We start from the raw sequence: 17709 nt of genomic DNA, 5'->3' as shown, positions 1-17709 counted from the left end.
AGGTTGGGAAACCACTGGTTTTTACCGAGTTTAATGTGTTAAAAATAAGTGTCTAAAAATCAGATATTAGCCCTCGTGAAGATTTACGACAAAATGCTATGAATATACATGTACTTTTAATGACGTATCCCATCGTTTACTATGTTAATTCTTGGTTATTTGAATTTTCGCACAAGGCTTCACTCGGGCTATCTGCGTTAGCCGTCCCTAATTTAGAAGTGTAAAACTAAAACGAAGGCAACTAGTCATTACCACCCACCTCCAATTCTTGGACTACACTTTTACCAGCGAATAGTGGGATTGGTTGTAAAATTATAACGCCCCCACGGCTGAAAGGGCGAGTAGGTTTGGGTAAGAAGTCGAGCGCCCTAATGAATTGGCCATGCCGGACCTGCAGTGTTAATAATGTGATTAGTTTAATACTCGATTAAATTACTTTGTACTAAAAACGTCGTTTTATTTTTCTAAATAATATCAATAATAAAAACCGACTACAGCTCATCAGGTTAATTTACGGTATCACTAGTACGGATTTTTTAAGAGAGATCGTATGCGAATAACTTTAAAATATAAACATGAAATTGGAAAGTATAAACTGGTTTCAACATTTGCAATTGTTTATAGTTTTTAAATAACCCGACTACTTCGTCAAAAGAACGTGACAACGTATCCACTCTCGAAGACAGCTTGGTATCTGATATAGACAGCGCAAGTTTGTAAAGAGAACTTGTAAAACACTTCTGAGTGTATTCTCAACATGTTAAACAGGAAACACGCGCGCGCGCGCGCTCGTACAGTTCAGAAAGACTTGTCTCGTGCGTAGAGTAACAACGAAAGTGGGCAGAGGAGAGAATACAGCATTTTCTCCATTGTTATCCGAACGTTCATTATCTTCTCTCTGGTACTCTCTTTGAGAAGACACCAGTTAGAACAAGTAATTCTGTTAGAGCAAACTGATTTGGAAGTGGTATCAGAGGAGTTCCATCAGTAGTAAGTATCACTGGGGAATTAACAGCTTGTCTACAGTCCAGTCTACATGAGTGTAGATATATAATGGTATTGTTATAAGGGTCATTCAATTTCTTTTCAAACCTACTCGATTCTCACTCATCAATAAGTGATAAACGAGGTTGTTTTTTAACTTATTTGAAAGAAATTGATACTTAAATGTTTTACTTGAACGAATTGTGTAATTTCCGCTTCTCGGATATATTGTGCTAATTTAGTTTATAGTTTTAGTTTCTTTGTTTTGAATTTCGAGCAAAGCTACTCCAGGGCTATCTGCGCTATCCGTCCCCTATTTAGCAATGTATAGACTAGAAGGAAGGCAGCTAGTCGTCACTACCCACCGATAACTCTTGGGCTACTTTTTTACCAACGAATAATGTGATTGACCGTCACATTATAACGCCCCCACGACTGAAAAGACGAACATGTTTGGTGTGACGGGGTTCGAGCGTTTTAACCACCTGGCTATGCCGGGGCCTTGAATATTATTTTGGATCTTCCTTATTGCTCACACTTCGAGTAAAGCCATTTTATCTGCTTGACATGTGCTATAGCAAATGATTAACGTTCATATCTGGACAGTAAGAAATAGTGATTAATAAGAGCTGCTTTACTTAAGTGAAACTTTAGGATAATCAGATAAATCTTAGTTAGTATTCAACGTGGAGTAGAAATACTTAACAGGCAATATTTCAAACCGTTTTATAAGTCACTATGTTTATCACTCACGAAATGGTAATGAAGATGTTTCGTTTAAAATAATTTTGTAAGTTTGCCAATAATAAGTCGAAGAAAGAAACAAAAAAGGCTATATATCCTTGTATGTCGGTTGTGTTATTGATACTAAGCGTGTTTGGCTTTGATGGAACGTACAGAGTGTATCAGAATCTTGGAAACACTTTTGAAAAAAACACATACCGGGAAAACTGTTTAACAGATGCAAAAGTGACGTTTAAGGTTCTAACTAGCATAAATCAATAACACCCGTTGATCAAGGTATACATTAAACTAGATCATTCTTGAACTTAGACTTTGAAATTAAATAAGTTTCTTAATACTGAGTTTAGTTACTAACGTTTGAAGTTCTTTACAGTATCATTAGATGCTGTAAAGCGTTATACCAGCAGGACAATGTCCATCCACAGCGGACAATGTCCATCCCATTCGGTGGACTAAGCTGTGGGGCCCAGTTATCTAGTCATCGTATTCTTGGGGCATAATAGCTATGTATTGATTTATGGGGCTTCGTAATGGACATGGTTTGAACTGGTAAGGATTTGAACTAAGATGAATTGCAGCAAGGTGTCCAAGAAGCCTTGACAAAAATCAATCCTGCAATGTTGCATAACACTTGGTGGGAAAATTGGAACAGACTCGAAATTTTGCGCATAGCGTGTGGTGCAACTGTTAAACTGTGATAATTGCATACTGTAAAAAGAAAATCAACACTATCTTTGCGCGTGCAACAAACCGCGAGTCTTTATGGCAAACGGTTTTTACGATATGACTTTTTGAATTCTTGAACACCTTGTAGGTGTTATTCTTAAATGGTCTGTTTTTCCGACAGTAACTGGTTCAACGTTAATCAAACACATTTCATTACTTCAAATTAAAGTTTCAAGCACTAGTGATAGGGACTACTGATGGCTTCTGACTGTGTGTGTCTCCAGACGTAACATCTTTCAGTCGTAAAATTTTACTACAATTTTAGCTTCATCTATGTTTTTAATATATACAGTAGATTTTTTATTTCACAAAAGTCGCGACATCTAGCAAGCAATCTAATGTTTTCATTAACCTTTCTACACCATCAATTTCCATAGTTTTACTAGTCAAGAAAAATAGCTGACAAGAATTACATTACTTAACACAACATCAAAGGTACTGTTTGCTTCAGGTAGGTCACATTATTAATAACAGTTTGTTCTGTAATTGTGTATCAACCCCTCCATCATTCGTTTCACGTGCTAGACCAAACTAACAATAGGTGGACCTCCACAAAGCACCAATACACCAATTAAGCTTTCAAAACTTGTACATCCAGATGAAAAGTGACTTTGAAAACCCTGTCTAACAATCCTCTTCTGTTTACTAAGTCAACATTAAAAATAAAGTAGACTTTCCATTCTGATCAACTTATCATCCTGGGACTTTTATTTATTTTTATTTTATACAATATTTTGTTTAGGGAACATTTATTTTCTGAACACTGTGAGAATAATTGGTTATCTGTCTGTTTATGCGAGGTTCTCCAATGGGTCAGTAGAAAGTTTACGAACTTTAAAAAAAACTAAATTCCAGGATTCCATTGCTCCTGTTGGACAGCAGGTAACGTAGACATCCCATTGAGTAACTTTTTTTTTTGTGGTGATTTCTGATGAGTTAAAAATAGTAATCATAATAATTATAACCCGGGTGAAATAGTTATGCAGGATTTGAATTTTTACCTGAATAATTGTTGTTGTTGTTTTGAATTTAAGCACAAAGCTACACAATGGGCTATCTGTCCTCTGCCAACCACGGGTATCGAAACCCGGCTTTTAGCGTTGTAAGTCCGCTAGCTGAGCCACTGGGAGGCCTTTACCTGAATAAATTGAAGGAAAAGATTGAATACAAATTGATATGAAAAATAAATAATTCTTTATTGAACAAAAGACAAACAAACTTAATTCAGTAAGACACGTACATACAATGTATATACATTGAACGATAGGCAACGCTTTTCTCTGTAGGTTTCATAGAGATTTTCACCAGTGAAATATGTGAAGAGGCGTATACGACCTCTAGTCTTTGTATAATTATAAAAGCAAGAAAACAGCGAGGTATTACCTCCAAGTATCACAGAACTTGCCAATGGTTAAAATTACTGCCAAAATTAGTATATTTTATTCGAATATGCATTCCCAAATAAGCGTTTCCAAGACAAAATGCATGTGACACAAAAGGAGATGACCCACATTTTGCACAACCAGGACAAAGGTAATTTAGCCACATATCATGAGCAAACTCGTGGTGAAAAACAGTGCTCACCTGCCTAAATTAGATTAGTTTGTTTGTTTTTGAATTTCGCACAAAGCTACTCGAAGGGCTATCTGCGCTAGCTGTCCCTAATTTAGCAGTGTAACACTAGAGAGAAGGCAGCTAGTTATCACCATCCACCGCCAACTCTTTGGCTACTCTTTTAAAAACGAATAATGGGATTGACCATCACATTATAATGCCCCCACGGTTGAAAGGGCAAGCATGCTTGGCGCGACGGGGATGCGAACCCGCGACCCTCAGATTACGAGTGGCACGCCTTAACACGCTTGGCCATGCCGGGCCAGCCTAAATTAGAAAAATGAAAGAAACACTTACATACTACAATTGACCCTTTTAGTAAACTGTGAAATATCTATTTATCACAAATTCTTAAATGCTTCTAGGTAATGAAAGTGGATTTTAATCTAATTGTATCGAAAGAAAACCATAAATATCTTTTACCTACAATTACATCACAAAATAACTACCAATAAACGTGATCTCTGACTTATATTAAAAAAAAATAACCATTAATGAATGAAACCTTCGAACAATCATTATATCCTAAGATAACAAGCAATGAGCTAACATTTTACCTATGATATTTATTAAAAGATAAAAGTTTTTTGTTACACTCAGATTTCTCTTAGAAAAAAATAGTTTCAACAACCTGAATAAGGCAAGCATAACAGGGCGCATTAACTTAAACAGTTGAAAATATTTCGTGACAAATTTCTTGAAATATCCTGATTGATTTCAGTTGTTGTTTTCTACGTATTTTACAACAAACAACGCAGTGAGCAAATGTGTCAGAAATACGCCTATTTTAGCACCAAGGATCTATACCAAATCAAACAACTACTTTGTTACTCTGAAAAAAGGGAAATAATATGACGTATTCAAGAAACATAAAGTATCAGTTCGCGTTTCTTTTCCGTAAAACATGTGCTCCGCACTTTGGGGTCATGCGATATAAGAATCATGGCCTGATCCTACTATTCAATCGGATATAAGTAGTCCAAGAGCTGGCGGAAGATACTGACAGTTGACTTCCCTCTGGTCTATTAGTTAAAAATTAGGGACATTTGTGCGCAGATGCCCCGCGAATTTGGCTTTGTGTGAAAATACTAAACATAACAACAACAGTCTCTCATTGCAGTTTAATTTAAAGATATTAAATATTTTGTTCGAAGTCATAGCCAGAATCAAAAGTTAGGGAGAGGTTATTTGTCCTCAGGGTGATTCAGCAATAAGTCACTCTTAGTGTTAATAATTCTAAAAATCGGGTGTAGGTACCTACAGTGGTTAAAGTCCATTGCGCATCTTTGCGCTTAAAAACACAGTAGAACATACTTTTAACACCACATGATTAGTTGTGATATCTTATCGTGTTAGAATTGTAGTTTTCATATGCTTTATATGACCCATGTGAACGTGTCCTCTAAATAATGACTGAACTCAGACATGGCTGTCAGTTACGCTTTGTCTCATTAAACGTATATCTTAAGTTTTATAGTTATAAGTGAGCTATGTTTATAATATTGAAATAAAACTTATATGGATGAAATATTAAATAGAAAAGCAATAATGAGTGGCGTTGACAGATTTATGTGAACCAATTAATTTACTTTGTCAATTTTAAGTGTAATATTTTACAAAAAAAAAAAAAAGGCTGAGATTACTGTAGTTCCTCAGAAGTCATGATATAACGGTGTCGAATAACACCATCTAGTCATTAGCCTCGTAAGATATTTTTTCGGCCAAACGTTTCATCGGGACCAGTTGATCTAGTTAGACTTCGTACACACCCTTACCCCTCTCTGCACAAGCAGTTTTCGTTTCGAGTGTTAGAGCCTGAGTCACACGTATGGTTCGTTTGCAGTCGACCAATATCGTGGTGGCTACATTAAATATTTGTTGCCTCACGTACTTCACTCTGACAGGTCTTGATGTGTCCCTTTCTTGTTGACTTGTATTTAAGGTTGAACACGGTCAATAATGTTTTGTGCAAACAAATAGAAAGTTGTATAATATTCCGACGTAAAGCTACGTGTGTTAACAATCGAGGCACAATCTAGGGCGGGACATAAGTAAGTCAATCCAATTAGTAAACCAATGGTTTATTAAATCAGATGAGCAATGAAAGATATATTGTTACTTCAGCCACTTAAAGGCGAATAAAGAAGTTTTATGTTATTTTACAAGAACCTTTTTTTCTTAAGGCGAGTGTACAAAGTGTTTGCCTTCCTGGTTTACACATTATAGCACTCTTTCCTGCTCTTCACTTCGCCTTCAGCACAGAAATCATTCGCCGTTTGGTAAGTCTATGAACCATCTCAACGGTCAGCAAAGCAAGTTCGACTACCTACAGGTTCCAAGAAACAAAGAAGAATTGAGAAAAAAGCAATTTTAATAAGAAAAAGTTAGCTGAAAAATACTAACTTACGGCCCCGTATTTTGTGACATTGTTACGTCGCTAAAAGCAAGCAAACAACAACAAATTAAATGATTTTTAGTAGTGCATCCTAACTTTAACGCCTTCTGTGATTTTCTATGACAAGTGACATATTGTTAGACTTAAAATCTGTGTTGTTATTGTTACGGGATTTCTCCATATTAGTATGCATGCCAATTTAACCCTCCGTTTATGTTATCTGAGTGATAAAGAAAGCTGACAGACTTAATTTATCGTTCCACGTTTAATTTCCCGAAATAAATCATTAATGAGTTATGTAGAACTTAATTAATATACTGCTCCATTTTACACGCCCGTATTAAGCAAGTGTCTTACGTCTAACTATAGACGCCGCCTATAATCTCCGAGTTGAAGTTTTGAGAATTCAGAACTGTGAATTTATACAAAGTAATCATTTATATAACAACGTGACCTCCGTTCTCAGCGTTTCATAAACGTGTCAAGAGTAATCAAAAGGTCAAGTTTCGAGTCTTTGAATTAATGTAATAAAAGCAAAGCAAAATAAACATAAATAACAGTAATTTGTAATACGTCCTCATAGACTAGAAGATATTTATTATCGGTTTTTTTTTTTCAATTGAGGAAGTCCATCAAAAAGACATGTGAGAAGTGATATAACTACAAAAGATATCCCTCCGCATATAGAGTAAACGGACTCACTAATCCATTTCCCATGTAAATCCTTTGCCTTCCCTATCACAATTGTGGGAACTGAGGGGGGTTTACTTACGCCATTGCATGAGGTTATGAATAATTATAATTACGTTTGAGCTCGAAGGGAAAGACAAACCTAAGGTTAAAACAAAGATAACGTAAGTACAAAAACATTTAAACATGGTGTCATGTTTTATAACATTTTCACGTACACGTTTTATCTTACTGGTTTTAATTCGAGAGCATCCACAGGTATTTTGAGAGAGAAAAAGATAACTCGATTTACTGCTCACATAACAGAACATTTAAATTTAAGTTTTAGTATAAAAATAGCTACAAAAGCGTCTCTAAAAGGACACCTCTCGCCAACACCTTCACTTGCCAGCTTGCAATGAGTTGATCTTTGCTTACTTACTAGGTCTGTTTTAAGACAAAAAAAATCAATTTCTTTGCATATATCTATCAAAAATCCACATACCAAATCATTTTGGGTAAATATCAAACTTTCTCTCCTTTTATATCTATGGGATTAGGATTGTTATGTGTTTAATGCTTATGTTAATAAGACTGTTTTAATTACGTATGTATTGCTCTTATAGTCTCAGCTGACTTATTAATCCTACAAAATACCAAGACTCTGCAATAGCATTCAGTCATGTTGTTAAGCGTTAGATACGTGAAAAGAAAAAACCGTACAGGAAGTAAAACAACTTTATTTTTATTTCCCCTATCTGTAGGATTACGTATAAACTAAGGCTCTTTTTCCACTGCCGATTGCACGATGACGAGATACGTTCTTACAGGATGCTTTCGTCACCTTTAACCCTTTTCAGTGCCCTCCAAACCCTTTTAATTTTTTTTTTCTAGTTACTAATGAGGACGTTTTCAAACTATTACATTTCCTTAAGTGGAGTTTGTAAATCAGTCTGCATTAGAGTAACTTAATTCTTTTTTCTGTGAAAATAACTAGAAGCAATGCCCTCTTTCGGTCGTTTTCTCTTTACATAAATTCCCTAATTTTCTTTTTTTTAAAAACAGCTTTATAAAACATACGAGTGAAATGTTCAAAATAATGAGATTTTAAGTTTGAAACACGGATATGAATTTTTGATATATTTTATAACGTGAAATGTGGAGGAAAATTAACTATTTTTATACATTAGTAATGTTGTTTCTGTGTCGTTACAACTGCTCTTCTTTTATATTTGTAGTCCGCTGGGTTAGTGCAGACTTACAATATTAAACCCATTGAATAACCCATTGTGCAGATTTATGATGAAGTCAGCAAACTTTTGTTTTGATGTAGATGGTCGTTACAAAACAAAACAAAAATAATATCCTTTATCTTCTATATAAAGTCCATACATATAACACTATAAAGTTTAAACAGACCATCGATTACAGTACCAATTTACATATTTAAGTAAAAAGTGAAAATTAAGGTAATAAGCATTTGATAATCTTAATATGTTGAATCGAGTTACTATTTTAAATTAGGCTTCCCTTCATTGAATAATTGCGTTGAATGAAATATTCATGGCATGTCTGAATATCAACCCGTTCTTTTAGTTCTAAATCATAATCTATCAACTATCATGCATTATACACTACAAGTATTAAGTACTTTTACGTTATACACTATGGAGATCAAATGTTATTATATTATACACTACAAGAGTGAAATACCATTATATTATACACTACAAGAATGAAATACCATTATATTATACACTACAAGAGTGAAATACAATTATATTATACACTACAAGAGTGAAATACCATTATATTATACACTACAAGAGTGAAATACCACTATATTATACACTATAAGAGTGAAATACCATTATATTATACACTATAAGAGTGAAATACCATTATATTCTACACTACAAGAGTGAAATACCATTATATTATACACTACATAAATCTAGTTCGATGAGAGGAAATATAAAAATCAGGTATTATTACATTATACACTGCTCAGATCAAGTACCACTATATTATACACTGCTCAGATCAAGTACTGCTACATTATACACTGCTCAGATCAAGTACTGCTACATTATACACTGCTCAGATTAAGTACTGCTACATTATACACTGCTCAGATTAAGTACCGCTACATTATACACTGCTCAGATCAAGTACTGCTACATTATACACTGCTCAGATTAAGTACCGCTACATTATATACTACATGGATATTAGTATTTCTTGCTGTTACTCATATGTTAGTACATTTTGTTCAATGACAATGTTATGTTACTTAAATCGTATCATAACGCGACTTACAAAGGTGAAGAACACAAGCAGAAGTTACAGTTTGTGTCTCAAAAATACTTCTGATATCGTGGTCGTTTACTTCCAGTAGTCGCTATTGTCAAGCTAAAAATAAAATTATTATGCAGGTAATAGCCAGCAGTAATGCAATGAACATAAAATAAGGGCTTTCTTTATTTTTCTAAATATTAATGTGCCGGAATCAGTGTAGGACGAACATAATGTATCAGATCATCGTATCTACAAGCCACTTAGCATATACCTGTAGTGATGTATCCGCATACATTTGTTGCTTTAAGGCAAGTTTGTCTTAAAGCTGCTACCTGAAAACTGCAGGAGGCGTGTGAACTGCAACATGATATGGTGAAGAGCCTGCTTTATGTACGTGGGCGTGGAGCTTGTCACTGTGCATAATGGTTGTTATACAAGTGCTGTAGATTACCATAATATTACCGTTTACGAAAATTATACGTCCGTAAGTAGCATCCCTAACATCGTTGCGAGGATCTATTATCCTTAACTGCAATCTCAAAAAAAAAAACTCTTTTAAAGAACAATGTGTTTTCATCTTTTTGTCCTACTTTAAAACTTTTCATCTTTTCAGCCATTAACTATGAATTGTAACTCAAGGAAGGTTCATTCTACTTTGAGGATTTTTTACCATTACCACAGTTGTATAAAGAACACTTTAAGTCTTTGGAACTATTTTATTGGACTGAGCCTTTTTCTGCGCTACGTTTAGTGAATTATGTGTTTGGTATAAATAACAGAAATGAATAATATTGAACAAATCCAACTTTGTTTTGCTTTCATTTTAAAAGTTTCTAAAACTGACTACATGGCTTACAAAATGTCACAGCTTTGGGCAATAACGTAGACATTACTTTTGGGGGATGTAAAACTTTTGGAAAAGGCAGTTATATTAAATTGGTTTCACTTCCGCAATGAGGTAGATCTAGCCTATTACGACCCCTGGTGGCACAGCGTTATGCCTGCGAAATTTTAACGCTCGGAACCGTGTTTCGATACCCGTTGTGGGCAACGCACAAATAGCCAGCCCATTGTGTAGCTTTATACTTAAGTTCTAACAAAACAACTAATCTATCCTGTAACCATGAAACCAACTCCTTATTAGGACATTACAGATTTTAATAGGCTAACTCCTCTTACAGCATTGTACTCAGTATTGAGTTAGAGAACTTTATAAAGTCTTACCTGAACACTGAAACAGACACGTTATTTCAGCAAACATCAGATGTTTCTAAGAATTTAAGTTAAAATGATTCTTTTTAGACAATTATAATCACAGTTACAAATAAAACATTGCTATTATGATGTTAGTAAATCGTATTACGGAGTTTTGAATAAAATATGCTAACTTGGTACAGAGCCACACCACCAGTATATTACTTATGATGGTTAATATAGGATAAATGTGGAAATTAAACATGTAAAATATGCTAACATGGTACAGAGCCACACCACCAGCATATTACTTATGATGGTTAATATAGGATAAATGTGGAAATTAAACATATAAAATATGCTAACATGGTACAGAGCCACACCACCAGCATATTACTTATGATGGTTAATATATAATAAATGTGGAAATTAAACAACACCAGTTAAAAATAATGGATTTTGATTATGAAGAGTAAGCTCTTCTTACTCCCTTTTGTTGTTGTTAAAAAATAAACTCTGAACTCAAATAAACCGAAACACATTGACAATGGAGACAAACACTCGCAAGGGAACTCGTACTATATATACAGTCATGTGAAAAAGTTAGGACACCCTATGAAAACCTGTGTATTTTTGTAATATTAATAGTCAACAAGTGGAGAGCTTTCAAAACAACTGCCAATATGCTCAAGTCTGGTCGTCCAAGCAAGTTCACCCCGAGAGCAGACCGCAAGATGTTAAAAGAGGTCTCCAAACACCTTAACGTGTCATCACGGGACATACAGCAGGATGGTTACTGTTGATGTGAAAGTGCATGCCTCTACAATCAGAAAGAGACCGCACAAGTTTAACTTGCATGGGAGGTGTACAAGGAGGGAACCTTTGCTCTCTAAGAGAAACATCAAGGCCGGACTGAAGTTTGCCAGAGAGAATGTATACAAAGACCAGGACTTCTGAAATAATGTTCTTTGGACAGATGAGTCCAAAATTGAATTATTTGGACACCAGAACAGAGGACATGTTTGGCGTAAACCAAATACAGCATTCCAGGAAAAGAACCTCATACCAACTGTGAAGCATGGATGTGGAAGTGTCATGGTTTGGGGCTGCTTTGCTGCAGCAGGACCTGGACAGCTCACAATCATAGAATCTACCATGAATTCTACTGTGTATCAGAGGGTGCTTGAAGATCATGTGAGACCATCTGTAAGAAAATTAAAGCTGAAGCGGAACTAGACCCTGCTACACGACAATGACCCAAAAAATATCAGTAAATCCACCAAGGACTGGCTGAAAACTAGGAAATGGAGATTCCTGGAATGGGCTAGTCAAAGTCCAGATCTTAATCCCATTGAGATCCTGTGGGGTGACTTGAAACCGTCTGTACATGCAAGAAACCCCTCAAACATCTCACAGCTGACAGAATTCTGCATTGAGAAGTGGGACAAACTTTCTTCAGACCGATGTCAGAGACTGGTAGATGGCTGCAAGAAGCGTCTTACTGCAGTTATTTCAGCCAAAGGGGGTAACACTAACTATTAGGGAGTAGGGTGTCCTAACTTTTTACTCAGTTAGAATATGCATTTTTGTAGAATTACATTTACAGAAGATCTTGAAAAGTCTTTTCTTCAGTTATAATTGTTTAGTTATATTCCTATAATCTCTCAGTATTGTTGAAATTGAGATTAAATATCTATATATCCAAAAATGTTACAAAAATACGCAGGCTTTCATAGGGTGTCCTAACTTTTTCACATGACTGTATTCATATACGCGGTTACGCGTACGAAGCCTATATTAGTACAAATCAAGAAATATATTGAAACTGATTCAAATAAACAGCCTAGTAGTGAAAATTTAAACTTTCCAAATTTACGTAAGTTTACTGGGTGTTATTACTCGTAACGGTGTTTTCAACCATAAATGTAGTTACACATTACAAAATTTGTCCAGCAGATCGATGTTAGACCTAAATTATTACACTTAAAACTCCTGTACAAATTAATAAGTTAACTGTTTTTAATAAATGATATTTCCTAGGCAATAGAATCTAGTTGATTATTATTTTATATACGTTATTTTTTGGAATTTTTTTACAGCTATAAAAGGGTCATCTGCGCTAATTTTAAACTTACAACCTAGAGAAAGACGTTTATTCTATTAACATTAACTCTCAACTCTTAGACTTCTTTTTTTTACCATATAGTAGGGTCTCCCGGTGGGCGAGCAGTAAGATTACTAATTTTCAACGTTAAAATTTAGAGTTTGATACCCGTTTCAATTTTCGGTTAATGGAGTTTAGATAACCCATTGTGTAGCTTTGCACTAAGAAAACAACAGCAGCAATCAAATATTGTGATTTAACTGTCACTCTGACACCGCACTTACAGCCCCAAAGAGCGAAACGATTTTTTGATGTAACGAGACATGAACCATGAACTTTCAGTTTCCCAGTCTGTCTGTCTTCATTACCTCAAGAGTTTAATTCCTTGTGTGTTGCTATTTTGATGCATCACTCTTTTGGTTGGGCTGAGGAGAATATTGCTTTGATCTTTAATGTTTTATGTCTCAGTTTGTTTTAAATTTCTCGCAAAGTCGAACGCCTTAACCATCTGGCCATGCCGGGCCTAAATGTATACGTGGAGGTGCCTCGGTAAGGAAAGGATTTCTCAAGAAGTGTAAATAATATAGTTTATATGTGTAACATTTCTTTTTTATAATTGCATTGATACGTTTATTTTTATGACAGCTTACTGAGAGCTGTAAATGTCGTAAGTAGTCATAATGTATCGGCTTTCAAACTAAACCTAAATCCACCCACTTTTACAACTTCGTGTAGTTTTTAACAAGAAATGATATTTTATTGTGATCAACAAAGCAAGGACACCTTTTTAGGAGTTTCGTGAACCAATTTTTCATTAATGCCACATTTCCTTGATTCAGAGGCCCGGCATGGCCAGGTGGACTAATGCGTTCGACTCGTAATCTGAGGGTCGCGGGTTCGAATCCCCGTCGCACCAAACATGCTCGCCCTTTCAGCCATGGGGGCGTCATGAAGTGACTGTCAATCCCACTATTCGAAGACTAGCTGCCTTCCCTCTAGTCTTACACTGCTAAATTAGGGACGGCTAATGCAGATGTCTTTGCACCTGACCATCCCCCGGCATGTCCAGGTTGGCATTCGTAATCTGAGGATCGCGGGTTCGAAAAAACTTGCTCGCCCTTTCAGTATGAAGTGACTGTCAATCCCACTATTCGTTGGTAAAAGAGTAGTCCAAGAGTTGGCGGTGGGTGGTGATGACTAGCTGCCTTCCCTCTAGTCTTACACTGCTAAATTAGGGACGACTAACGCAGATAGCCCTCGTGTAGCCTTGCACGAAATTCAAAAAGAAAGAAATAAACAATCCTTGATTGAGAACAAAAAATACTTTGTAATAGCAATATGGTTAACGACAAACATTTGGAAGTCTGCGAGAAGCTCAGAAAGTTACGTGGAGCGAAATAACATTCCAGATACAAAATAAACTGATACAGGACTGGTTTGATATATCTAACCACTGGCCATTTAGCATACATAATGTTTAACTAAAGTGAGATGAAATACCTGCAGGCAGGTATATAATTAAACGCGCTACATGCACGTGCAGATAAACATTGTCCTGGTTTCTTGGACATCCATCTCTTTTGCCTGGTTTACTTTTACAGCCAGTTTCTGGACTAATAGTTTATACATCCCAAGATCTAAAGAAAGATTAATCATTTCGGTTTGCTCTCGACACCTTTCTGGCTATCAGCTAGCGAACAACAAAGTCTGATCGATCTACTGAGTTATGTACACCCGAAAAAAATTACCGTGTGTGCAAAACTTTGATTGGAGGTTGTTTGAAGCTACTTTCCGTAATTCGTAAAGAAGTCTTCCCCCCATAAGCTTCGCCAGAGGTTAAGGAGTTGCTATGCTTTTATTTAAAGCTTGTTAAAAATTGATTGAGATCTCATCATATAAAGGTGAGTTGAAAACTGTGTGTGTTTCATATTAAAACAGAAATAATGACACATCGGTTTTAGTTTTAAACAATAGTTAATTCTTGGTGTGTTGGTTTATAGTTTGTTAATCGATTGTTCTGTAGTTTGAAGTTCTTAAAGATAATAATTTGTATCAGCTACTTCTTTAAAAATTCAATATTTTCTTTTTTAATCATTTGCTTTATTATCCGAGAACATTTCTAAAATACGGATAATTTTAAATTCACACGGATAATGCATGTATAAAATCAATAAGTACAGCTACCACTGGTGTTATAGTGAAGATTTCGTTCTTTTTTTAATTATCGTAACACACATTGTAAATAGTAGACAATAATTTTACTTATTTGTTATTGGTCATAATGTATACTAGAAAATATAATATTAAATTAACTGCGGATGTCAGTTTTACAACCAAAGTAGAAATATATATATTTAACATTTTCTTATGTTGAATTTGATCTTTCACAGATTTTATTAGTTGAGCACCCTAATCTCCAGATCATGCCACACCTGATAATTACACATATAAATGATAATTGAAGTATATACATATATTCTACATTTCCATTCAAATACTTTACCTTTTTTATTGTTGTTTATTTATTCATATATTTAAAAATAGCGCAACTATTGTGTCAATCGAAAATAATGTAACCCAGTATTTCCTCTACCTTGGATGATTTCTTTTTGAAGTTCCGTTTTTTATTGCCTAATTATTTGTAATTTATGTCTGTCCATGCGTGTGTTGGACATTACAAGTATGAAACGTGTGCAAGAAAACCACACTTTACCATTTAAACGTTTTATTTAATGTACTAAAAAACGTATAAATGTTTCCTTTTTTCGTCATAAGAATTGTGTGTACAGTGAAACCACACTGCTAAATTATAGTGTTCTTTTACATATCAACGTAAAGACTGTGACACCTTATACGGTGGTCTTTCTGAAATTACCGCACACAAAAATTTACGAAGTCCATATCTCTCATATTCACTGGAAAAATAAAAGAAATACCTCGGTTCCTGTTTGAAGCATTTCGACCCAGTGTAGGCCCGGCATAGCCAGGTGGTTAAAAGACAGATAAACATTATGAAATTGTAACGAAAGAATGATTGTTTGTTTTTGAATTTCGCGCAAAGCTAGTCGAGGGCTATCTGCGCTAGCCGTCCATAATTTAGTAGTGTAAGACTAGAGGGAAGGCAGCTAGTCATCACCACCCACCGCCAACTCTTGGACTACTCTTTTACCAATGAATAGTAGGATTGACAGTCACTTCATGACGCCCCCAAGACTGAAAGGGCGAGCAAGTTTGGTACGACGGGGATTCGAACCCGCGTCCTCAGATTACGAGTCTAGCGCCTTGCCAACCTGGCCATGTAGGGCAATATCCAGGATGGTCAGGTGCAAAAGACCTCTTCCTCCATTTCTAACTTTCATTTTCAGCTACTACTATGTTGTAGTTGTAGTGCTTGGGGGCCAGAATAACCCACAGTACTCCGGCCCTTTTCAGGTCAATGTCCAAATATTGTATAGAATTGTTTATTTATTTTTTAATATACATCTATTTATATAGAGATATTTATAAAATATGTATATAATACTAAATCTAATCTTATAGTGCTTCGTGCTCTGCTTAATGTCTATTTCTTATATATATTCATATGACAGAGGTACTTAGAACTATGTATATCTTGTACGTAGTATCTGTCGAGATCACACAATAAATCATTTTTATGTCGATTTTTACTAAAATAATTTAGTGCGTTATGCTAGTCTATCAGATACTGTCTCTGAGTTTGCATTCTGGTTCTAACTCTTCCGTGGCCCGGCATAGCCAAGTGGGTTACGGCGTTTGGCTCGTCATTTGAGGGACGCAGGTTCGAATCCCAGTCGCACCAAACCTGGTGGCCATTTTAGCCGTGGGGCGGTATGAAGTGACGGTCTATCCCAATATTCGTTGGTAAAAGAGTAGCCCAAGAGTTAGCGGTGGGTGGTGATGACTAGCTGCCTTCCCTCTAGTCTTACACTACTAAATTAGGGACGGCTAGCGCAGATAACCCTCGTGTAGCTTTGCGCGAAATTCAAAACAAACCAAGTTACAAATGATGGCCTGAAGGAAAAGCAGCTAGCGAACACCGCTCATCGCCAACCCCTGAGATACTGTAATCGCCTGGTAGTATATATTACATTAGTGTTGCAATGGATTTACAACTGTTTTTTTTCTTCGAATATTAACATGGTAATATAAAATTATAATTGATATTGCAATCTTTTATTTATGTTGTTATTATTTTTTAATTAATTGAGATAGTGATGCTTCGACGCATTTGGTGTGATTACGAAATTTATTTATTTCACTATTAAAGATGAGATTTGCCATAATATGATTTTTTTCCACGTGCTACATTTCTGAACAACAGCGTTTTTTTCGTCGTGTATATTTTGAAACGAATGCTTGTTTGTGATATGCCAGTTCGACCAAGTAGGAGCAGATTAATCATATATCATTATGGATTAGTCTGTCAGCTGCTGAGTGAAAGCGAACCGGTTTGTGCAAGGCGTTCTATTTACCGAAGGCACGTACGTAACTGTGACACTACAATCGTGGTTGAGCTGTTTTCCTGGGTGAGGGCCATTGTGCGACCTTGCGGTGTTATGGACTTAACCTATGTATGGTAGTATGTAACCTTCCATATGTATTTATATACCTATATTTACTCATTCACCCTTACTTATGCACGTGCTCATGTAAGAAGGTACTTGGAATGTGTCTCGCTATTAAGTTAAACTTGTGAATGATAAATAGAACTCTAAGAAAGATTGTTACCAGGGCTTAAGGAATAATTGAAAACTATATTGTTGAATAATCTTATAAGAAATAATTATTTCTTTGACTTAACGGCGAAAGGAAAATAAGGTGCGATCAGCGATACTAATACACAGTTTTACCTTTAAACTTGTGATACACTCAACCCTGTCACGTTCAAGATATCTACACCTCCATCTGCAAGTATACTAATCTTAGAAATGAGTCTCATAAGCTCTTTAGCGTGACCCAC

The 17709-nt window shown here is 35.6% G+C and overlaps 1 protein-coding gene across 2 annotated transcripts in view; it reads left to right on the top strand.

Annotated features, from left to right (window-relative positions):
• LOC143226396 (twitchin-like) overlaps positions 1–17709 on the top strand; it is a 217123-nt gene that overhangs the window by 44539 nt on the left and 154875 nt on the right. Inside the window, exon 1 of one of the 2 annotated variants that reach the window (XM_076457313.1) lies at positions 824–990. The exons of the other annotated variant lie outside the window; for it this stretch is intronic. The gene's annotated coding sequence lies outside the window, so the exon portion shown is untranslated. Of the gene's footprint in view, positions 1–823; positions 991–17709 lie in introns of those variants that run through there. 2 annotated transcript variants of the gene reach the window in all.

This window comes from Tachypleus tridentatus, chromosome 9 (assembly GCF_004210375.1).
Source record: "Tachypleus tridentatus isolate NWPU-2018 chromosome 9, ASM421037v1, whole genome shotgun sequence".
In the NCBI taxonomy this organism is placed as follows: domain Eukaryota; kingdom Metazoa; phylum Arthropoda; class Merostomata; order Xiphosura; family Limulidae; genus Tachypleus; species Tachypleus tridentatus.
This window is presented reverse-complemented; position numbering and strand designations above follow the sequence as displayed.